This window comes from Tamandua tetradactyla, chromosome 15 (assembly GCF_023851605.1).
Source record: "Tamandua tetradactyla isolate mTamTet1 chromosome 15, mTamTet1.pri, whole genome shotgun sequence".
NCBI lineage: Eukaryota > Metazoa > Chordata > Mammalia > Pilosa > Myrmecophagidae > Tamandua > Tamandua tetradactyla.
The window spans coordinates 42,809,023-42,834,140 of record NC_135341.1 but is presented as its reverse complement, the minus strand read 5'-3'; the positions used below and the strand labels follow the sequence as shown (position 1 = coordinate 42,834,140).

The window sequence follows — 25,118 nt, the reverse complement described above, 5'->3', positions numbered from 1 at the left end:
CAGAGACCTTTGGAGATGAAGAAGGAATATACCCCCGAGAATGCTTCATGAAACAAGAACCCTGGAGAGAAAGCTAGCAGACGTCTCCATGTTTGCCGTGTGCCTTTCCAATTGAAAGAGAAACCCTGAACTTCATCAGCCTTTCTTGAGTGAAGGTAAACTTGTTGGTGCCTTAATTTGGACATTTTAAAGACTTGCTTCAATTTGGACGTTTCCATGGCCATAGAACTGTAAATATGCAACTTAGTAAATTCCCCCTTTCGAAAAGCCACCCCATTTCCAGTATATCACATTCTGGCAGCTGGCAAACTGGAATACCAGGAGACTGTAGCCAACTAAAATAGAAGCCATCTGGCCTCTTCATAGGCCACAACCAGAGTCAAACCTGCTGAGTGGCATTGCTATGTTGACTCAGTCTTTAACATTGCAGGCTGGTTTGTCCCTAGTGTCAGGTAACAAGAGCAGTCCCTGTGAGGCCTGCAGTTGACTTTTTTCTGATCATTACAATTCAGTTTCAAACTTGTGTTTATAACCAAAGCCTTAAGGACCCATGAAATAAGCTAACTGCCCAGCCCCTTTTAAGTGCATCATCTTGGGCAGGCAGCTTCTACTGGTCTCTCCCTTCTCTTCTGGCTTTCCTTGCTTTCACCTTTTTGTTTTGTGACTTTCTCTCTGTCTCTCTCCATTTTCATCCTGTTTATTAGGACCCAGACCTGGGCTATGCTGCAATTGAAATAACCTAATAAAAAAGTCCCAGTTACAATAGGTTCACACCCATAGAAATGGATTAATGTTGGGATTCTAATTTTCTGGGGTCCACTCAACTTCAATCTATCACACCCTCCCTAGATACATGGAAAGCCAAGGTTCTTCAGAGCAAAGGTTGAATAGGTAGATGGTAGCTTGGAGGCCTTATTCTCCAGAAAGAAAGATGATTGCAGGAAAGAATTCATCTCTAACAAGTGAGGGAGACGCACAACTAATCTAGACTTCTCCACTCCTGGGGCTATAGCTTTTTCTGCAAACTCATTTGTCCACCGGCTCAACTTTCAAAGGTCTTAAGTTTCTTGTCATGGCTGTCTAAGTAGCAGGGTTCAAAAAGATTTCAGCGATTCAGGAATATCGGTCCGCGCTAAGGATGCCTTCACGTTCTATCGGAGGTGGGGGGAAGTGGGGGTGGCGCGGTGGGTAGGCGGTGAGAGGTGGGGGTTGACGCTTTGACGCATACTTGAAACTCTCCAAGTCCCACAAAAATTTGCTGCTTCCTCCATCAGTACCACAACAGCATCGCCAGCGACAGGATTGGTGTCGCCACGCCATACCAGAGCTGAAAAGGAGAAAATATTTCTCTCTGCGCAATCCTTCACTCAAAGGTCGTTGCTAGGCGACAATAACCTCTTCACATCTAATTAGATCTCATTCCAAACACAGGGAGTTTGCACTAATCCGTTCATGATGTAATCCAGGCCGAGGATTAAGACCCACCCTGGGCCACGCATTAATTGAAGTAACCTAATCAACAAGTCCCCTTTATAAAGGTCCACATCCGTAGGACTGGAATTATTTTCTCTGCCTGCCGCCAGCGTGTGGTAAAGATGGAGGAGCTGGAGCCCCAGCGAAAGCGGACTCGCGCAGACGAAAGGACGATGGCAGCTCCCTTCGAGGTGGAGGAGGAGCTGGATGAGGACTTCGTGCCCTATGTGCCGGTGAGGCAGCGCCGACAACTGCTGCTCCAGCAGCTGCTGCAGCGACTGCATAAGGGGGCTACAAGAGAGGATGCAGGCGGCGAGCCCCTGGGAGATGGGGATGACATCCCACTGGGCCCTCAGTCCAAGATCAGCCTCCTGGACCAGCACCAGCACCTCAAAGAGAAGGCCAAAGCCTGCAAAGAGTCCTCCAAGGAGAAGCAGCTCAAGGAAGAAGGAAAGATTCTGGAGAGTGTCGCGGAGGGCCGAGCCTTGAGGTCCGTGAAGGAGATGGCCAAGGGCATCACATATGACGACCCCATCAAAACCAGCTGGACACCCCCCAGTTACATCCTGACCATGTCTGCAGAGCGGCACATGCGTGTAAGGAAGAAGTACCACATTCTGGTGGAGGGAGATGGGATCCCACCACCTATCAAGAGCTTCAAGGAAATGAAATTCCCTGCAGCCATCCTGAGGGGCCTGAGGAGGAAAGGCATCCGTCACCCGACGCCCATTCAGGTCCAGGGCATCCCCACCATTCTGTCCGGCCGGGACATGATAGGCATCGCTTACACCGGGTCCGGCAAGACGCTGGTGTTCACATTGCCTGTCATCATGTTCTGCCTGGAACAAGAGAAGCGTTTGCCCTTCTCCAAGCATGAGGGGCCCTATGGACTCATCATCTGCCCCTCGCGGGAGCTGGCCCAGCAGACCCATGGCATCCTGGAGTATTACTGCCGCCTGCTGCAGGAGGAAGGCTCGCCGCTGCTGCGCTGCGCTCTCTGCATCGGGGGCATGTCTGTCAAAGAGCAGATGGAGACCATCCGACAGGGCGTGCACGTGATGGTGGCCACCCCCGGGCGCCTCATGGATCTGCTGCAGAAGAAGATGGTCAGCCTGGACATCTGCCGCTACCTGGCCCTGGATGAGGCCGACCGCATGATCGATCTGGGCTTCGAGGGCGACATCCGCACCATCTTTTCCTACTTCAGAGGTCAGCGTCAGACTCTGCTCTTCAGTGCCACCATGCCCAAGAAGATTCAGAACTTTGCCAAGAGCGCCCTGGTCAAGCCCATCACCATCAACGTGGGGCGCGCTGGAGCCGCCAGCCTGGACGTCATCCAGGAGGTGGAGTACGTGAAGGAAGAGACCAAGATGGTGCATCTGCTCGAGTGCCTGCAGAAGACAGCCCCACCAGTGCTCATCTTTGCAGAGAAGAAAGTAGATGTGGACACTATCCATGAGTACCTGTTGCTCAAGGGGGTGGAGGCGGTGGCCATCCATGGGGGCAGAGACCAGGAGGAACGGACAAAAGCCATTGAGGCATTTCGGCAGAACAAGAAGGATATCCTTGTGGCCACAGATGTGGCTTCTAAGGGCCTGGACTTCCCTGCAATCCAACACGTCATCAATTATGACATGCCTAAGGAGATTGAGAACTATGTGCACCGTATTGGCCGCACTGGACGCTTGGGGAACACTGGAGTCGCCACCACCTTCATCAACAAGTCCTGTGATGAGTCGGTGCTGCTGGACCTCAAAGCCCTACTGCTAGAGGCCAAGCAGAAAGTACCTCCCATGCTGCAGTTGCTGTACTGCGAGGACGACGCCATGCTGGACATCGGAGGGCAACGTGGCTGTGCCTTCTGTGGGGGCCTAGGCCACCGAATCTCCATCTGCCCCAAAGTTGAGTCCATGCAGATCAAGCAAGTCAGGAACATCAGCCGCAAGGACTATCTGGCCTGTAGCTCCATGGATTTCTGATCCGGCTGTCTTCTCTAATCCTAAACAACCTAGGGCCCTGGGGCTTCATCCATCCCCTCTCTGCCCCTCCCACACACACACACACACCAACCGCTTGGAAAAGAAGCCAGCATATTCAGCCTGGCTGACTGAATTACTATTTTTGTTCACCTTCACCCCAGCGTCTAGGAAAGTACAAGCCTCTGTATTGCAAAAAATAAAAAAAGAAACATAGAAAAGGCTCCAGCGCTGTCTGATTTTTCCTAACATGGATGCAGGGGCCCTTGATAGGAACTTTTACAGCCTTCGACTGTATATCCTGCTCAGGTGAAACCTGAGAGGTAGGGAAACCTGTAATTTCACACAGCTGCCTTCCTTGAAGGAGACCTCATTCAAGCAATCAGGTAGTGTTTTCCAATCAGCAGTGAGCACTTCCTGTGATGGCAAAGAATATGTTAAGTGGGTTTTTTAAAACATTGGGAGAAGCTGCTGCTCAAAGAGCATTTGGAAGCATTGCTTAAGTAGGTGGGTCTCAGGCCTCAGTGTACATTGATCTCACCTGGGGAGCTTATTATGCTGCAAGTTCTTGGACCCAAACCAAGAGCTTTTGAGTCATCAGCTTATGAATCTGATGTGTATCAAGCATCCAGCTGATATAATGTGTTTCATGGCCCCTTGTCTGAGACACAGTGGAGGGAGCAAATCCTCAGCTAGGGGACAAGGCTCTGTGCCGACTGGCTGGAGCTTACATTTTCAGGAGAGTTTCCCATGACTCCACAGCACAGACTGTTCACTCCATCCTTCTCTGGGATGCCACCCAATACCCAGATGAACTCCAAGCCCGAGTCTGTGCTATGCATAGTTGTGACTCCAGAACCTCTTTACAGGGTGGTGGTGGGCTATTGAATCAAGGCGGACAGCTTGGGGAAGATTGTGTGATTATTTGGGGCAACTTAGACAGTCGGAGAGACTAATTTTGGGCAAAGGGTGCTGAATTTCTCAATAAATGCTAGGAACCCATAATAATGACTGACAGCACACTAGTTGAGTCAATGTGACCATCTCGCCTACTAGATTCTAAGTTCACTGAGGTCATGGACTGTGGGTAACACATCTTAGTGCCTCCAGCAGTGTACTGCATACAGTAGGTGCTCACTACCTAGCTGTATGAATTAACCTTTGCAACTCTACATCCCCTAGCCTTCACCCTGACTCCCATGGACAAATGTACTGCCTTGCACATTAAAAGGTACACTGTAGAATTTACAGATCTGATTCCAGAGTAGGTTCTAAATAAGTGCTGCCACACAGTGTTGTGCAAGCTGTGCACTCCACAGAGTACCACATCTACAGTCTGTCACTCAAACTGTAGCTTGCAGAGATTTGTTATTTGTACTAAATGTTGTAGGCAGATGTAAATCATGACAACTTTTAAGACATGGAGTGGAGTCTTCAGGAAGAGCACCTTTTCCTGATTCATATGAATGTGCTTATAAACCAGTGGCAACTCTACACTAAATACTTCTTATATATATATATATAAAGAACACTAAGAGGATCTAAAGACATGTAATACACCATATCATTAGAATAAAGGGCAAAAGCTTCATGGTCATCTCAATATAAAGACATCTTTGAAAAACACACAGCAAACATCATACTTGTCTGTGAAAGATTGATAATACTTTCCCCCCAAGATTAGTAAAAAGACAAGGATATCTGCTTTTGCCACTTCCAGTCAACATTATACTGGTGGTTCTGCACAAATTAGTCAAAAAACAATATAAAACATTCAGATTAGAAATGGAGAAATAAAAGTTCCTCTTTTTGCAGATATGGTATTACATGTAGAAAACCCTATTTCTATTAGAAATCTATTAGAAATAATAAATACAGCAAACATGCAGGATAGAAAATCAATGCATGCAAAAAATCACTTGTATTTCTACACACTAACAATGAACAACCTGAAAACGAAATTTAAAAAAACCCAATTCCATTTACAATTGCATTGTTTGACCATTTTTCCAAGAAGTCACAGAGATTTTCTAAAGAGTTAATAAAAGTGGGGGCTGTCTGAAAATATGGAATGCACCCTTCAAAGTTGCTGTTTAAACAATTTAAAATCAGCTGGTTTCAGTCCAGTAGAAATAGCCTATCAGAAATAGACAAATAGAATATAATAAGCAATCTGTTATCACCCCCCACTTGGTATTAAAACTTTCTTACATCAAATATACTCTCAGGAAAGGAAACAGAATTGAAGAAAATATTTGCAAACCATGTACCTGAAAATGATTTAATATCAGAATACCTAAATAACCAGAATATACAAAGAATTGCTTCAACTAAACAACAAAATACAAACAACCCAGTTAAAAAGTGATCAAAAGGCTTGAATACACATTTGTCCAAAGAAGATACACAAATAGCCAATAATCCCATGAAGACTTGCTCAATATCATTAGTCACTAGGGAAATACAAGTCAAAACCATAATGAAATACCATTTTAAGTCCCCAAAGATAGACATAATAAATCAAGTGCTGGTAAGGATGTAGAGGAATTGAAACTCTCATACACTGCTGGTGGGAATGTAAAATGGTACAGCCACTTTGAAAAATAGCCTGGGCAGTTCCTTAGATTGTTAAACATAGATTTACCATATGATCCAGGTATTCCACTGCTAGGTATGAGAAATGAAAATACACATCCATGCAAACACTTATATATGAATATTTATTGAAGCATTATATATAATAGCCAAACAGTGCAAACAACCCAAATGTCCGTTAACTAATGAATGGATAAATAAAACGTGATATATCCATAGAATGGAATATTATTTGGCAACAAAAAGAATGAAGTACTGACCATTGCTACAACATGGTTAAACATTACAATAATGAAAGAAACCAGCCAGAAAGGATGATATATTGTATAATTCCATTGTGATGAAATGTGCAGGACAAACAAATCCATAGACACAGAAGAAGGTGGTTGTCTACGGGTTGCTCAGGGGAGAGAATTGGTGTTGGGGACAATTGGTAATGACTTCTAGTGCATACAGGGTACTTTTTGGGGTGATGAAAATGTTCTAAAATTGATTGTGGCGAGGGTTGCAACAACTTTGGGAATACAAAAACCACTGGATTTTTCACTTTGAATGGGTGAATTATATCTCAATAAAGCTTCTGTTTTTTGTTTGTTTGTTTGTTTTTTCAATTGCAATAAAACTGACAAGGAAAGTTCCAAGGGAACAAAGCTGTTCTGTATTCTGAAACTCTGTTTTGGTGCATTTGTGTTTAAGTAGGTCTACTCAGTAAGCATTTCTGCTAAGTGCATCTCACACGAGCAGGGCTACTGTGTATGGCTGACAGGTGTTTATCTAGCACACACTCAGCAGTTCACAGCCGTCCTGCCCAAGGGGAACTCCATCTCAGACTCTGTGCTCTCTACTCTAGGAAAGCAGAGCTGAGCTGTATCCTTGCCTCTTCTTTGGTCAGTGATCAAACAGTAGTGATTCTTCACTTTTATTCATTGCTCCCTGCTTCAAACAGACCAGCTCACCTAAATTCCCAAAAAGTTCCTCTGCAAGGTGCGACATGCAAAAGGCCAGAGCAAAGAACAGGATGGGGAGCTTTGTTGTAAACATCCCACCTCCCTCCTGTTTTGTCTAAAGCATTTCAGTAGACTGTCTGTGGCTCTGTCTGTCCCCCACCCCCATTCCCGTGCCCACCAACCCCAGATTGTGACGGCTGTAAATGGGTGTCGTGATTCCATTCCAACCTAATGATCTGGAATTTTATCTTGAATGCTGGAGTACCCTTAATTATCTCTTAATGACCTAAAATAGAAAACGCATCTTAACTGCTGAGGCAAATTGAACCTTGACTTAGTGGACAGTTGGTGTGTATCACTTTAAGAATAAGATGAGTAGGCAGTTCTGGGAAAACCCTGCATGTGTATAGAGAACAAATAGCTAGATGGGAAGAAATAATTATGAGGCGCCAGTAAAGCACTTTACAGTTGTCTTTAGGAAAATTGCTTTACCTCTCTTGGCCTGTGTTTACCCACCTATAAATTGGGCAAAATAGCATCCGTTTCATAAAATTGTTCTATTAAATAAGTTAATATATAAAGAGCTTTATAAAAGTGACTACCTCATACTTTGATATTTTCTACTGTTTGCTTTTATCATTTCATAATACATTACAAATTTTACTTTGAAGAAATTATGAAGGGATCCATTCCAATGTGTCAGCTATTAGCTTATGGATTTCCTATTATTCTAGTGAAAGGTATACTCCAGTCTTTCTAAGTAAACAATGAGTGAACAGCATAATTCACTGGTAAAGGGTCTGATTCTGGAGCTAGATGTGTATGTTTTAATCCTGGTTATAACATGAACAATACAATATCTATGAGCCTGACCTTCACCACAAGTTAAATGAGGATAGTAGCGGCAACCTTATAGGGTTGTTATGAGGATGCAATGGGTTACTAAACCTAAACACTTAAAACATAGCCTGGTACATAATAAGCAAAATATAAGTGTTTGCTATTATTATTTAGCATCAAAATATGAACACATTATTGATGGTTTTATGATCAGAAATCCTGGCTCTTACGGTTGCTGCTGAAGTAAAAAGTGAAATGAAATGAAATAAAAAAACTCCAAAAAAAAAATAAGATAAAAACCAGGCCCACACTCCTATGCCAAGGCAGATCTCACTACTAGAGGAAAACCCTGTGGCATTGTTGGGAATTGAATCATGTGCACCACAAAAGCCATGTTTAAGTCTGGGTTTATTTGTAAGTAGGACCTTTGAAGATGTCATTTTGGTTAAGGGGAGAACTCATTTGTAAAGAGTTGTCTTCAAAGATCCTATTTAGACAAGGCCAAATTGAATCAGAGAGGACCTTAATGAAGGGAAATTCAAAGTCAATAGAAGCTGAAGTCAGCAAGAATCAGAGGAGCAGGCACAAAGAGAGAGAGAGAGAGATTACCAAGTGACAGAGGATTGCCAGGATGTTGCAGACTTTGAAGGAAGCAAGCCCGCTTAGTCCCCTGGGACTATGGATCACCGATGCCCTGATGTTGGACTTCTAGTTATCAAAACTGTAAGAGAAAAAAATTTCTGTTGTTTAAGGTAACCCATTCTGTGGTAATTGTCACTGCAGCCTTCACAAATTAACACAGGTATCTATCCTGAGCTCAAAGCCTAGTGTTTATAAAAGGTTGAATGTTTATAAGAGGTAAACACGAAGAAAACAACTAATAGGAAACGTTCAAGATAGTTATGACCCATGCATTCCAGGGAACAGAGAACACAACTTGTGCCTGTTGTTGTATGGCAACAACATTGAGAGGAATGAGTAGGGAGGGCAACGGTTGACAACAAAACAATTGATCACGCTTTTAGAACAGCTCAACAATGAATTCTTTTCCCATTGGCATGACCCAGGAAATTGTTCTCAATATGGCCAAAATGAATATCACTAGTTTACAAGATCATAAGGTACAGAACTCTGAGACCAAGTGCAATCAGTCTAATCTTGACTGGGAGAGTCACTGGCGAGAGGGCTGAAAGAGTACACTGAAAGCAAGTTTGTTTTGAAAAACCTTCAGGCTGTTACGTCCACAGGTCCTGGGAATGATTATTTATGACTTTGATAAATGAGTGAACACAACCCTCAGGGGAGCCCAAGCCAAGTAGTACCCCTGGTCCCACTAGAGCATGGTCATGAATCCTAAAAATAGGCCATATTCTCTGGTAAATACTGATTGGTTTAGTTCGAAGGGAAGGATCAGAGATAATGAGACAGGAGATGCACCCTCAAAGGGCTTGTCTTTGTTTCTTAAGATGCCGAAATGCAATATCTCAGAAATGGAATTTGGCTTTTAAAAAGGGAACTTAATAAGTTGCAAGGGCACAGTTCTAAGGCCATAAATATGCCCTAACTAAGGCATCCAGAGGAAGATACCTTGGCTCAAGAAAGGGTTATCTGAGAAGGCACATGGCTGGTGCCTGCTGGTCCTTGTTCCTGGTTTTGTTGTTTCCAGCTTCTGATGCCAGTGGTTTCCTCTCTAAGCATCTGTGGACAAAATTCTGGATTTCATCTCTTAGGTTAGCATCTGCTCGGGCTGGAGATTTCTTCTCTTCAGGTGCTGGCTATTTTTGTGAGTCCTTGCTTAACAGCCAGGCTATTTCTTTGTCGATCTCCAAACCTCTCCATTGGCTCTGAGATTTCTCCAAAATGTTTCCTCTTTTAAAGGATTCCAGTAAACTACTCAAGACCCATCCCCATCATATTTCTGTGGAGATAATCTAATCAAGAGTTTCCACCCTACAGAACTGAATCAGGATGAAAAGAGAAGGCTGCCCCGACAAGATTGGATTAAGATCAAGACATGGCTTTTTCTGGGGTGCATAACAGGTTCAAACCAGCGCAGAGTTGTTTGAAGAATTTCTTACTGGTTTATCAAGGAATTATTTAGCCTTCTGAAAAAATGTAGTGAATTACAAGACCACGTGATGACTGACAATGTCAGCAATGACAAAAAATATATAGGAACATCAAAAACATCAACCCTGACATGGTATTATGTGTCTTTAGCATGCAAAGACAATTTGGATTTCCAAATTTAAAATTTGGGAGTATTGATCACTATTCTTAAGGGTTCCTTTATTACCTATAAAATAATTCTGTCAGAAAGGGATCTTCTTCTTCAAAATCTTCTCCTCAAAAAACAGGAACTCTAATTAAAACCAAGTATGGGAAGAAAAGCACCGATAGATTGAACAGGAAAATATCCAAGTCTTTTGTTCAATGAAAGGTATGGCAAACAGAATTAAAGGACAAATTACCAATGGGAGAAAACACTCTGATGTATATGTACATCATATACATAGCGACTGTATACATAGCGATCACGGAGGGTCTTCTGCCCTGCATAGGGAGGCCCTGGGTGATGTATGCAGAAACGGGGATGGAGAAAATAGGGTGCACATACTCAGTCGCTATTTCCTGGTATATAAACCAGGAAACTAGTAATATCCATAATAGTGAAAGTGTCTAAAAATTCCATAGAAAAAGGACAAAACCACCATATGACCAGCAATTCCACTCCTGCATCCTGAAGAAATTTATACAGATATGCACAGGATGCATACACAAAAATGTTCAAGGCAGTATTATTGATAATAACCAAAAATTAAACGTACATCAATAAAAGTGGATAAATTAGGGTGTAGTAATAAAACATTATCCAATGAGAATGACTACATTTGAGCAACAAAATACATGAATAATAGCAACACATATGGAGGAAGAAAAAAGTTCACATACTATGAATCATTTCAGAAAAATTCAAAATAAAGCAGAACTGACTTCCGGTAAGATGGCAGAGTAGAAGAGGCCAGGTTAGGCCTGTTTCTGTGCAACAATGAAACACACCATTAAAAAATGCCTGGGATGGTGGATCCAGGGTGCAAGGGATCACGGAGGGTCTTCTGCCCTGCATAGGGAGGCCCTGGGTGATGTATGCAGAAATGGGGATGGAGAAAATAGGGTGCACATACTCAGTCGCTACTTCGCCTTGGTCCGCAGCTGGCTTGGGCTTCATAGCTGGGAGTGCCGTGGCAAACTTGGAAGATAGTAGACAAGTTTTTCCTGGGCATGGACTCCACTTGGTTAATTATAAAGTGTTTTCTCCCCACCCTTGTGATGCGCTGCTGTAGGCACCTGGGTTTTTTTTTATGAGGACTGGTGGGGTGGGGGTGTCAGGCCTTCCCCAGAGAGGAGCAGAAACATGGAGTGTGCCAGTATGACATCCACCTAGTGAAAGAGACCCCTTTGGGCCTTAGTGCTGCTCTCCTTCCCCCATGGAGGCCTGAAGACCATGGGTGTGTGAAGCTGAAATGCCCAGTCCTGCATCATCTGCGAGGGGGTGGGGGTGGGTACTGGGTACTGGGGCCACTAGACCCATTGGCTACAAGGAGTCCTCTCCATCGCGAGGGTGTTGTTTTTCCCCCAGTCCCGGAGTTGGCGGATTTCATTGGGGTTGGCAGCTCTGGCTGGAGTCCCAATTACAGGTCTTGGATGTGGGAGGGGAATACATTTGCAAATTAACTTTATCAAGACATTAAAATGTCCTGTCCATAGCAGAGGCTTATAAAGCAAGTGAAGGTCTAGGCAGACACAGCAGCTCAGCCAAATGACAAGTTAGATCAGTTGAGGAAATCCAGAAATTAGAACAGCCACTTAGGATTACTCAGAAAGAAATGAAGGACATCCTGATATACTGGGGAAGCATACAAAAAAAGGCAGTCATGGCTCAACCAAATGACCAACTTAAATTACCCAAGGGTACTCAGAATTCAGAACAACTAAGTACGGTTGTTCAAAATGAGATGAAAGATACAAAGAGGTTAATAGAGGAGCATAAAGAAGAATTTGAAAGAATAAATAGAAAAATATCAGATATACAGATGAAACATACTGTAGACCAAATTCAAAACATATTGGAGATTCACAATAGTAGATTTTAAGAGAAAGAAGAAATAATAAGCAAATTAGAATATGGAATAAATGAACCTGAATGTTCAAAAGAACAAATGGTAAGAAAGATGGGAAAAAATGCAACCTGATTACAGAGAAATAATAGAGAACACAAAATGTACAAATATAAGAATTATTGGAGTCCCAGAAGGAGAAAAGAAGAGTGAAGGGATAGGAAGTTTAGCTGAAGATATAATGGGGGAAAACATCCCAACCCTTATAAAAGACATAAATATCTAAACCAAACAGGCCTAATAAATCCCAAATAGAATAAGTCCAAATAGGCTTACAAGACATACACACTTATTAGAATGTCAAATCTTGAAAAGAAGCAAAAACTCATGAATGCAGCAAGAGAAAAGAGATTACATACAAAGAAAACTATATAAGACTGAGCTCAGCCTACTCAGTAGGCACCATGGAGGTGAGATGGTAGTGATATGATAAATTTAAGAATCTGAATGAGAAAGACTTCCAGCCAAGAATTTTTTTAATGTTTTTTAATTGTGAAATATAGCATATATACAAAAAAGCACTGACTTTCCAAGTACATTTTACAAGTAGTTATAGAACAGATTTTAAAATGTGGTATGGGTTACAGTTCCATGATTTTTCGTTTTTTTTGTTTTTAGCTGCTCCAAGACACTGGAGACCAACAGAAATATCAATATAATGATTCAACAGTTATACTCATTTGTCAAATCCTATCTTCTCTGTTATACTCCTCCTATTTAAATAACATATATACATAAAAGCAATAATTTTCAAAGCATGTTGCAACAATTAGTTGTAGAACAGATTTCAGACTTCAGTATGGTTATAATTCCTTAGTTTTAGGTTTTTATTTCTAGTTGCTCTAAGGCATTGGAGGCTAAAAGAAATATCAGTATAACGATTCAGTACTCATACTCATTTGTTAAACCCAACCTTCTCTGTGTAACTCCACCATCACCTTTGATCTTTCTCCCACTCTTTAGGGATATTTGACTATGCCCACACTAACATTTTCATGTCGAAAGGTGCTGTCAATAATATGGGATAAGGGAGATGGAACTAGTTGATTCTGGAAGGGCTGGCCCCTCTGCATTTCAGGACTTATCTGGTCCAGGAACACATCTGGAGGTTGTAGGATTTAGAGAGTTACCCTAGTGCATGGAAACTTTGTAGAATCTTACATAATGCCCTAGGTATTCTTGAGGATTGGCAGGAATGGTTTTGGTTAGGGTTGGCAAATTATGATAGGTAGCAGTGTCTCACTGAAGCATGCATAAGACTGCCCTCCAGTGTAGCGTTTCAACTCCATTTGAACTCTCTCAGCCACTAATACCTTATTTGTTGCACTTCTTTTTCCCCTTTTGGTCAGGATGGCATTACTGATCCCATGGTGCCAGGGCCAGGTTCATTCCTGGGGGCCCTCTCCCATGCTACCAGGGAGACTTTCATCCCTGGATGTTATATCCCACGTTGGGAGGGGGGTGGGCAATAAGCCCACTTGTAGAGTTGGGCTTAGAGAGAGAGGCGGGCCATATCTGAGCAACAAAAGATGTCCTCCAGAGGTGACTCTTAGGCATACCTATAGATAGCTAAGTTTCTCTGGTATGTACATAAGCTTCACAACGGCAAGCCTTAACCAGCCAAGAATTTTTCATCCTGCTAAATTGTCCAGCAAGATTGAGGGAGAGATTAAAATCTTCACTGACGAACAGCGGCTGCAAGAATTTATCAATAGGAGATCTGCTCTACAGGAAATACTAAAGGGAGTTCTGTTGATGGAAAAAAAAGGCTAGAGAAGAGGTCTGGAGGAAGGTTCAGAATTGAAGAGTATTAGTAAGGTGACTCGAAGGATAAAAAGTGAACGGGAAAAGAATATATTGATTTGATAAATAAAAACTATAGGATAAAACACTAGACACAAGAATTGTTTTACAATAGTAAATTTGAATCTTAATGGACTTAACTCACTAATTAAAAGACACATATTGACAGAATGGATTAAATAATACAATCTATCTACATGTTGCTCATAAGAGACTCATCTTAGACCCAAGGATACAAACAGATTGAAAGTGTAAGGATGGAAATAGATGCTCTATGTAAGTTGTAAACAAGAGAAAGCACAAGTAGCCATAGTAATATCAGATAAAATGAATTTTAAATGGTATGATATCATGAGATTAGAGTTTCATATGTTAATTGTAAAAACACTTCTATATATTTTCCTGAAATAAAAAACTTGAAAATGTTTAGTCATTACTTTCCTATAGGAAAGTTGATGATTCTAATAACTTTCTATTTGTTTTTTTGACAATATATACGGTTTTGATACCTAATCAAATGATATTTAAGTTAGGGTTTAATATTTAGAATTCAAGAAATTCTGATACCTGTATTTCTAGATTTTTCCTTGCTCATCTTAGGTTTAAATGGGTTTAAGAAAGTTACTGCACAAACACAGGCTTAATAATGATTATATTTTATTTAATATGCCTTATGTTTAAGCTAATCAAGATAACCATTTTTGGTGGTTAAGATTTTCATATATTAATTGTAAAGGTGCTTGTGTCTTTATATTTTCCTGAAATCCAAAACTTGAAATGCTTAGCAAAATAGGTCAGTACTTTAGCAAGATTGATACTTCTAATAAATTTTTACTTGACATTTTGAGAATGTTCAAAGTTTTGAAAGCTAATGTAATGGTATTTAAGTTGGCATTTAATATTTAGAATTTAAGAAATTTTGATACCTTTATTTATAGATATAGGATAAGATGCTAGATCCAATAATTGTTTTTGCAGTAATCATTTTGAGTCTTAAAGGGCTAAACTTACTAAGAGACAGTGATAGAATGCATTAAATAACATAATCTTTCTATATATTGGTCACATGAGACTTACCTTATACCCAAGGATACAAATAGGTTGAAAGTGAAAGGGTAGAAATGGATGTTCTCTGTAATTTGTAATTAAAAGAAAGCACAAGTATGCGATAGTAATATTAGATAAAAGAGCTTTTAAATGTTATGTTATTATAAGAGCGAATATTTTCATGTTAATTGTAAAAACATTTGTAACTTTGTATTTTCTTAAAATAAAAAACTTGAAAATGTTCAGTAATATAGGTTAATGCCATAGCAAAGTTGATGCTTTCCATAACTTTCTACTTGATATTTTGAGAATGTACACAGTTTTTATAGCTAATCAAATGGTAATTAAGTTAGAGTTTACTATCTAGAATTCAAGAAACTCTGATATCTGTATCTGTAGATTTTTTCCTTGTTCACCTTAATGTTAAATTGGCTTATGAAATTGACTGTACAAACATAGCTTTACAGTGACTATATTTTATTTAATTTGCCTATGGATAAGCTAACCAAGATGACCATTTTTGGTGGTGTGAAGGTTAGGTTCTGGTGTCAATTTGGCCAAATGATTATACCCAATTGTCTGGTCAGGCAAACACCAGCCTGACCGTTGCTGCAAGAATATTTCCTGGCTGGTGGATTAATTCAGTCGGTTGATTGTATCTATGACTGATTACATCTGCAATCAAGTAAGGCATGTCTCGCACAATGAGATAATCCAATCAGTTGAAGGGTTTTAAGGAGGAAGAGAGACCCTTTTACTGCTTCTTCAGTCCGCAAACCTCTCCTGTGAAGTTCGTCCAGCCTGTTCATCGGAGCCGCCAGCTTCACAGTCTGCCCTATGGATTTTGGATTCTTCCATTCCCGTGGTTGTGTGAGACGCCTTTATAAATCTCATATTTATAGATCTCTCTTGTTCATTCTGTTTCTCTAGAGAACCCCGACTAACACGTGTGGTTAAGATTTTCATATATTAATTGTAAAAACATTTGTATCTTTATATTTTCCTGCAATCAAAAATTTGAAGCTGTTCAATAATATAGGTCAATACTATAGCAAGGTTGATATTTGTAGTAACTTTCTACTTCATATTTTGAGAACCTTCACAGTTTTGAAAGCTAATCAAATGGTATTTAAGTTAGCATTCAATATTTAGAATGTAAAAAAGTCTGATAACTTTATTTATAGACATAGGATAAGATGCTAGACGCAAGATTTGCTTTTCAGTAATAATTTTTTTTTCTTTTTCTTTCTTTCTTTCTTTTTTTTTTTATTTTAACATGGGCAGGCACCAGGAAATGAACCCAGGTCTCCAGCATGGCAGGCGAGAACTCTGCCACTAAGCTATTGTTGCCCGCCCGCTTTTCAGTAAAAATTTTGAATGTTAATGGGCTAAACTCACTAATTAAAAGGCACAGATTGACAGAATGGATTAAATAATATGATCTATCTATATACTGCTCATAGGAGATTTATCTTAGACCCAAGGATACAAATAGATTGAAAGTGAAAAGATGAAATAGATGTTCTATGTATGCTGTAACCGAAAGAAAGCACAAATAGCTCTAGTAATATTAGATAAAATAGATTTTTAAATGTTATGATATCATAAGAGATGATTTTCATGTTATTTGTAAAAAACATTTGTAACTTTATATTTTCTTGAAATTAAAAACTTTAAAATGTTCAGTTTCATAGGTCATTACGATAGAAAAGTTGAGGTTTCTAGTAACTTTGTACTTGATATCTTGAGAATGTATACAGATTTGATAGCTAACCAAATTTAAGTTGTTGTTTAATGTTTAGAATTTAAGAAATGCTGATATCTGTATTTGTAGATTTTTTCCCTTGTTCACCTTAATTTTAAATTGGTTCATATAATTTACTGTGCAAATACGACTTTATGATGATTATAGTATATATGTCAAAAAATAAAGTACACAATAAGAAGTGAAAAAAATTAAAAATGAGGCAAAATATCATTACGTTGTTTAGTGATATGTGAATATGTAGTAAACTATGAAGGAAAGCAAGAAAATGGTTAACACAATGGGCAGAGGGAATGAGGGTGAGGGGAGCATCTCATAATCTGTCAATGTTTTATTTCTAGGCTTAGAGTGATGGTCATACAGGTGTTTGTGTTACAATATATATGTTAAACTATCCCTTTCATCTATAAATTCTGCATTTCCAATTTTTTAAATATAATTATGTGGGTTTTTTTAAAAACACAGATTTGATTCTCTTTGTGTTCCAAACTATTTGACAAGATTTGCTTTTAGGCATTGACATTAAACTGTTTATGAAAAGTGCTGATCAGTCCTTTGGCCTTCATAAAAATTTCAGTATTAAACTATGGAACACAGTTCAACCCAATGGGTATCTATGTGGAGGGAAGGAGAAAACGAAGGAGAGATGGGATCAGAATTCACTCATTACCAGATTAACAGGCTCCATGTTAAACAAATACTCAGCTGAACTGATTCAGCTCACAAGCCAGAACGGAATACAAGAGGACGGCTGAGCCAGCACCTGCAAGTTTTGAGGTCTTCAGGTGTAGGTGGGTGAAGCTGCCAAGGAGACAGTTTATTCGAACAGGTTGGCATAGTGAGGTCAGACCTGGGAGAGGGGACAGGAAACTTGGACTCAGAAAGAAGACTCCACAGGGCCCACACAGGGAAGGGGCTGCAGCCTACAAAGGGCTTTTGGTGTACAGTATGAGGTGAAATCTAGAGATTCTAGATTTCTAGATTCTAGAATCCAGAGGTGGCTCTAGAGATTCTAGTTGTAAGAGCAGCTACTTTTGTGCTTCCCTTAATTTTTAATTACATCTGTCAAAGCTATAACCAAAGCAATCAGCTGCTTTCTTGGTTGAGACCTCATGCTTTAAAAATGTCTTTTTTTCTTCTTTAATGGAATTTGCTCTTTGTAAGGTATTCCCTAGACATTGCTTTTGCCTTGAAGTATGGTCAGTGATGAGAAGGCTCTCTATCAAAAAGTCTATAAATGATAAAAAAGTTTCTGGCAAAACCTAAGTGAAGCTCTATTTTGATCTAGATATTGGCAATACACTAGTGTAAGAACCTATCTGTAAAATCCTAGAATGAGCTGGGACTCAGCATCAAGGGTTTGAGAAAACCTTGAAAGGGGGGAAGAGAAAAATAAGACAAAAGTGAAGTGTCAGTAGCTGAGAGATCTCAAACAGAGTCTAGAGGTTATGCTGGAGGTTATTCTAACGCATTATATAGTTATCACCTTTTTAATTTAGGTGTATTAGCTCTCTAATATTAGCTGGGGGGAAGTACCTGAAACTGTAGAGCTGTGTTCCAGTAGCCATGCTTCTTGAAGATAATTGTATAATGATACAGCTTTTGCAATGTGACTGTGTGATTATGAAAACCTTGTTTCTGATGCTCCTTTTATCTATGGTATGGACAGATGAGTAAAAAATATGGATTAAAAATAAATAATTGAGGGAAACAAATGTTAAAACAAATTGAGTAGATTGAAATACTAGTGATCAATGAAAGCGAATGGTAAGGGGTATAGAAAAAATAGAGGAAACAAAGGTTGAAATATATTGGATAGATGGAAATACTAGTGGTCACTGAGAGGGAGGGGTAAGGGGTATGGTATGTATAAGTTTTTTCTTTTTTCTTTTTATTTCTTTTTCTGGAGTGATGCAAATATTCTAAAAAATGATCATGGTGATGAATACACAACTATGTAATGATATTGTGAGCCATTGATTGTACATCATGTATGGAATGTATGTATGTTAAGAATGTTCATGTTTTATGTTGGTTTTTTTTCTGTCAATTAAAAAATAAAATTTAATTTTAAAAAACAGAGAAAAACCAGAATGAAAAAAAGAGGAACCTTTCTGTGGGCAAAGTTGTCTTGAGTACAGAGCTAGCATTAATGTCAGGCCTTGCCTTTCAAACATCTCTGATATTCTCTGCATTAAAGGAAGTCATTTCTCTCTTCTGTCTTCTCTTTCATTCTCCCAATGAAAATGCCAACTTGCTTTAGGTGCACCGATGCTTTCCTTTGACTTAAGAATCCTCAGCTTTTCTCAAAGGGATGCCTGCAGAGTGGAGGGTGTAAATAGGTAACTGAAAGTTCCTATTTTTTTTTCTTTCACTAATATTCTCAATTCAGTAGAGGAGGGGCTATTCTCAAAAGTGATGTATGATGGTCTTGGAAAGAGTTATAGCAATTTTATGGCCTTAATGTTTTGGAAGTTAGACTTGCTAGGCTTATAAAATCTTATCCCATCTGATATTTCATTGAAAACCAAAATTTCTTCCTGAAACATTTGCTTTTACAAAATCTTGTGCAAAGGAGCAAAAGGCCAGAACTCTTATCATTCCCTTGTCTAAGAGGGAGAAGAGTTTCTTAAGGGTGGAGGTGTGTGTCTTGGCCTGAGGATTTCCCTGCAGAGAGAATCAAAGGGCTGCCTGACATGCCCAACTCTCTTCAGGCTGCAATAAGCTGGAAGGGAGGTTAATTTAGAAACTGAGCACTTCTGCACGTGTAAGGAAAGGTTGCAGGTGAAGCAGAATGACAGGTACTGGGAATGAACCAAAACTAATTCCCCTCCTCCCTTAAGGAGCCAGTTGTCCCTCAGTGAGCCCTAGCGGGACAGAAGCAGCAGGGTCCACAGCAAAACCTGAGTGTTTCTCAGGCTCTTTTAAGAGATGGAGGGGGGTAATTGTACACAAGTAAACATCTTAAAGTGATTCCAATTTGAGTCCCGACTCCTTATTCCTTGAGAGATGCTAACGAATAGCAAGATGACCAGGAGAAGGAAGACCACCCGGGAAAGAAGGGCAAAGGGCAGGTCAGGTGTGGAAAGCTGGGACTATCAAGCTGATGGTTACTTACAGGAACATGTGCTTAAAGCCTGATGTGTTCGCCTCATAAAATCCCCAACAGTCCATAGGTCTTCAATTCCAAAATTTCTACCTTCTCTCACTGATATGTAAAGGGGGGAAATACAAACAACTTTCCATAACTACTTAGGAGTTAAAGGAGATGGGAACTACAGTGCTGATTTTGAGACAAGCTTTGGAGTTGTTTCCTTGCTGGATTTAGTTCCCACTTGAAGCAGCCCAGAATACAATGCGGCTGCTTGGAAGAAGCTTGAAGAGCAATGACGTCAGATGCCCCTCTATTGGTTTCCCATGACACCAACCTCCCTGGCTTTTAATAAGGGGGCTCAGTGTTCCCCAGATTTGGAAGGCTCCATGCCTCACTGCTGGAGACCAGAGTTATGTACTGCTGGGGGTAGGTCCAGGCTTTAGGGGAGGCTCATCGGGTGGCAGAGAATCATGATCTCAGCAGTCAGTGGCTTTGGGGAATGGAGTCACAGCTGAGCAGGGCCCCCACCTGTGTGGGTAGCCATGCAAGGGGGAGAAACTGCAAGGAGATTTGGGGTTGATTTGTACTTTCCCACAGTCACAGCCCCAGCTGACCTCAAGGGGAATTAGCATAGCAGGCATTGGTGACTAGGGTCCAAGCGAATCCCAGGAAAATCCACACACTCATAGAGTGTGACTGCAGCTTATTGCAGCACAATAGATTTAAAAAAAAAAAAAAAAAACACTCTCTGGATTCTGCTCAGAGAGGTGTTTCTGGAGTACATTTTATACCAAATGCTACATAGCATCTTAAATCACTTAATCTCATAAGGCATGCAGGAAGTGATTTGTCACCCAGATCTCTTATTTAGACCATAGTTTTCAAACTTAAGGCCACACCAGAATCCCCTGCAGAACCTGTGAAAACACAGATTGAGAGGCCCCACCTTAAAGGTTCTGATTCAGGAGGCCCTAGGAGGTGCCCGGGAGTCGGCTTTTCTAGCAAGTTCCCAGTGAGGCTGATGTTGATCAGGAATGTTTCTAGGTGTTTCTCACTGACAGAAAAACAGTGTCTAGAAGAGGGCAGTAGCTGAAGTAGTGAATTAGGTTTACAAGTGAGTAGAGATTTCTTCAAATCCCTTTCTGTGTGTCCCTTATTGTGAAGACATCAGGAGAAAGTTCTGGTGTTTTCTACACACCTCCAACTGGGATTGCTCAGCTTTTAAGTAAAAGAAACCTGATTGCTTGGTAAACTTATAACAGATACCAAAGACACTGTAGCAATTGTTTAGAAGGGAGAACTGCTGAGTTTACCTAATTGACATGTTAATGATTTCAGAGAAGTGCCTATGTGGATACAATATACCAAATACATCTTGCGTAAATAAAGGATTTTTGCATGATGAGTTGATCTTATTTCCTGAAACTGATTAGCTGATTTGTCACTTACACCTGCATAAGTGAGAATATTGTAGAGAGGAAATTGCTATTTCACTTTTTCACAGGTAGAGTTTGCATTTGATGACACATTGTACAACTTACAATGCACCAGTTGTATTTTCAAGATTCTAAGTATAGCTTGCTTGCTTACTTCTCTTTATCTAAAGTAACCTTGAAGATGTTAGCAGTTCTGGTAGAAGTGATGACAAAAGTGACATAGTAACCGAAATCTTAATTAACAATATGGAATTCCAACTTTGGCATTCCCTCTGGGTGATATGAGTTTTGAGTGGTTGCTTTTTTGTGTGGATCTTAAATATGTTTCTACATTTATGGAATTTTTGACAGTAGACATTGCATAGTTTGGGAAGTCCACAAGATCACCTTCACTTCTGACAGCAGTTGCAAGTTTTGGAGTCACCAATATCAAGCTTAGGTGTCATAATTTGTTAGAAGGATGCACAGAACTCACCACCAGCAGTTATATCTACAATTATGGCATTTTACAGTAAAAGAATACAGACTAAAATCAGCCAAGGGAAGGGGCATGTGACGGAGAGTCCAGGAGAATTCCACATCCCAAACTTCCAGTTTTCCTCTCCCAGCGGAGACTCCGTCTGCGCTAACTCCTCCTCACAACTGGATGGCAATACGCACAGGGTAGTGCAACCGGGGACACCCACCCAAGCCCTGGTATCCAGAGCTTTTGTTGCGGCTCAGTCACATATACATGGGTGATGGCAGTGTGGTTGGCCTTTGGTCTCCATCCCCTCTGGAGATTGAGTGATGTGTGGCTCAAAGGCTACACCATAAATCATGTAGTTAGAATATCTGGTGTAAGCACATATCCCCTGGAAAACAAGGAAGCCCTCATAAGAGAGGAAATCGCAAGAATTTAAAGATACTTCAGTAGGGTACACAGGGGGTTCAGTGGTAGAATGCCCACCTTCCATGTGGGTTCAATTCCCGGACCATGCAACCCCACACACACACAAAAATGAATTTAAAGATACTTCAGAGGCTCTGGGCCAGGACCACACCTCTCTTTGTATAAGGTTACTTCCTTACTACACCAACATTTGTTTTTTAATTTCAAAATAGACATACTCAATTTGGAAACATAAGAACTTTGTGCATTTCCCCCAAGAATTGCTCTTCCTTTTGTAATCTTCCAAACGCTGGGAGCTTTCACTAAGTTACTTCTGTGCTTAAGAAAGTAGAACATGGCCATGTCTCTTACCTTGCTTTCTCGTCCTTCATACAAACAGATCATCTAGTGAGGCTGCTAGAATTACCTGCATAACCCAAGACATTAATGAAAGGGTAGGAAGAGAAAGAAGTGTGTATGTCGACAAAGATGAAAATAAACTGATATCAAATGTGACTTGGGAGGGTGTACTTGCCTTTTGTTTTATCTGGGATCTGCTCTTTTGAAAATGTCAAGATGCGATGTAAAGTCTGTATACACAGAAGGTGCTCAATTGTCAATTTTAATATTTTTGTATGATGCCTCCAGTTCAAATATTTTTGTGCAAGCTCCTGTGTATGGGAGATCAAGATTATAAGACAGAGAATATAATATGTAATAGTTATTCTCTCTGATATGTAGATAGACCAAATCATAAAATGATACAATATGCCAACTCTATGTTCACTATCAAAATTTGAAATAGTTCATCTGAGAATTTATTTATACTTGTAGATTTAATCACTGGCACACAGCACTATACATCCTCTTTCAATCATATTCCCCTTCAATATGGCAATGTTACATATAACTCAGCTAACTAGTTACCATCACTTCTCTCTGTTCCCTTGCATTTAGGTTCAACTTCTTTGGGAAGCTTTTCCCCTGTCTGTAGCTTTTGTGACCTCTAGGTCTGCTATGTTCTACACTGTAACCTCTGAGATTACCTTTACCAAAGAATAAGGAAATCACATAGTATCTGTCCTTTTGTGTCTGACTTATTTCACTCAGCATTTTGTCTTCAAGGTGCATCCACATTGTCATCTGCCTCGGGATCTCATTTCATCTTACTGCTGCAAAATATTCCATCATAGATACATACCACATTTTGTTTATCTACTCATCTGTTGATAGGCCCTTGGATTGTTTCCATCTTTTGACGATTGAGAATAGTGCTGCTACAAACATTGGTGTGCAAATTTCTGTTTATGTCACTACTTTCAGCTCTTCTGGGTATATACACCAAGTAGTGGTATTACTGAGTCATAGGGCAACTCAACATTTAGTTTTCTGAGGAACCACCAAACTATCTTCCACAGCAGCTATGTCATTATATGTTCCCACCAACAGTGAATAAGTAATCCAATTTCTCCACATCTTCTCCAGCATTTGTAGATTTCTGTTCTTTAATAACAGCCATTCTTTATGTGTGAGGTGATATCTATTAGTCATCATAATTCATATTTCCCTTATAGCCAATGAAAATTAGCATCTCTTCATGTGCTTTTTAGCTATCTGTATTTGTTCTTCAGAAAAGTATCTATTCATATCCTCTGCCCATTTCATAATTGGGTTGCTTATTCTTGTTGTTGACTGTAAAATCTTTTTATGTACACAGGATATCAAGCCTTTATTTGATATGTGGTTTCCAAATACTTTCTCCTATTGTGTTGGCAGTCACTTCACCTTTTTGACAAAGTTCTTTGAGACACAGGGGCTCTTGATCTTAAAGAGTTCTCATTTATCTACTTTTTCTTTTGCTGTTTGTACTTTAGATATAAAGGTGAAAATGCATTCTATGGCGAATAGTTAATAGGAAGACTTCAACAGAACCACAGCTCTACCAGGGGCAACTAATTGGGTGGCGGAGGCACAAGAGATAAGGGGTAGTTTTGATTTGAAAGTTGGTGATGCTGTGTTTGCCAGTTCTCTGTTGTTATGAGCCCATGAAAATTGTCTAAAATTGAGAGTACTGCTGATTGTACAACCAAGCAAAAAATATTGTAAGGCATGGTTTGTTTATTTTGAACATTATCCATGCTGCCCAATAGATGAAGGGAGCTGGAGGGTACAATGGCAAACTGTGATTATTTATATGATGGAATTGGTACAGCTACAAAAAAGAAGGACGTTGAGTGGCACACAATGAACTGAATAAGGCTTGGGGACAGTATGTTGTACAAAATAAGCCAGAAATAAAAGAACGAATATGCTGAGGTCTCTCTCAGAAAATACTTATAAGAAAATAGGAGACAAGATTGTAAGCTCTTGTAGCAGCCACACTTAGTCTGAAGTTGTAAATGTATTTCTAGATTCTGAGACACTGATCTATATGCATATCAGCTGGTATTTCCCTGGAACTTTGAGTAACTCTGTGACACCGAAGACCCAGAAATGGAGTGCTGCAGCCCTGAAAGTTAGCATAGTAATATAAAATAACAAAACAATTTAGAAAGAGATCAGGCCTCAGCTAGAATTTAACACAAAGTCAATGTGGCTGAGTCTAAGGTAAATTAGAATGATGCTTTAGACCCTCAGCTACTGCATGAAATGAAAGGCAGAGAGATTTATTATGTGTAGAACCTAAATTTTCTGTAACACAGAATGTAAATCCACCTGCCTGGATAGCTCATTTAAACAGCCCAAACTCCTGGCGTCCAGAATGGGACTGATGACCATAGTATTGGAAGTGCACTTAAAGGTATCTTCTATTACTATTAGACAGGATGATATGGGAGCATCTAGAGTGTTTCCCCAACCTGGACCAATCCCAATTTGAAAATCTTCAAAGGAAGCTCAAGATACCCCAGTCATTCCCAGTCATTCCCCAGATTCTGTCTATCCCTAAGTCTGACCCCAGCTCACAACCCCCTTCCACAGTGTCCTCTAGAATCCAACAGCATGATTCCCCCATTCCCCTCATTTTGCTGTCTGATGGAAATCTGCCCCCATCCCAGTCAGGCCAAGGGGAATTTGAGTTGGGGATACCTATAT

General features: G+C 40.2%; 1 pseudogene; it reads left to right on the top strand.

The window, feature by feature from the left end:
• Positions 1 to 1,595: 1,595 nt before the first annotated feature.
• Positions 1,596 to 3,452, top strand: LOC143657951 (putative ATP-dependent RNA helicase DDX41 pseudogene; annotated as a pseudogene).
• Positions 3,453 to 25,118: the final 21,666 nt, after the last annotated feature.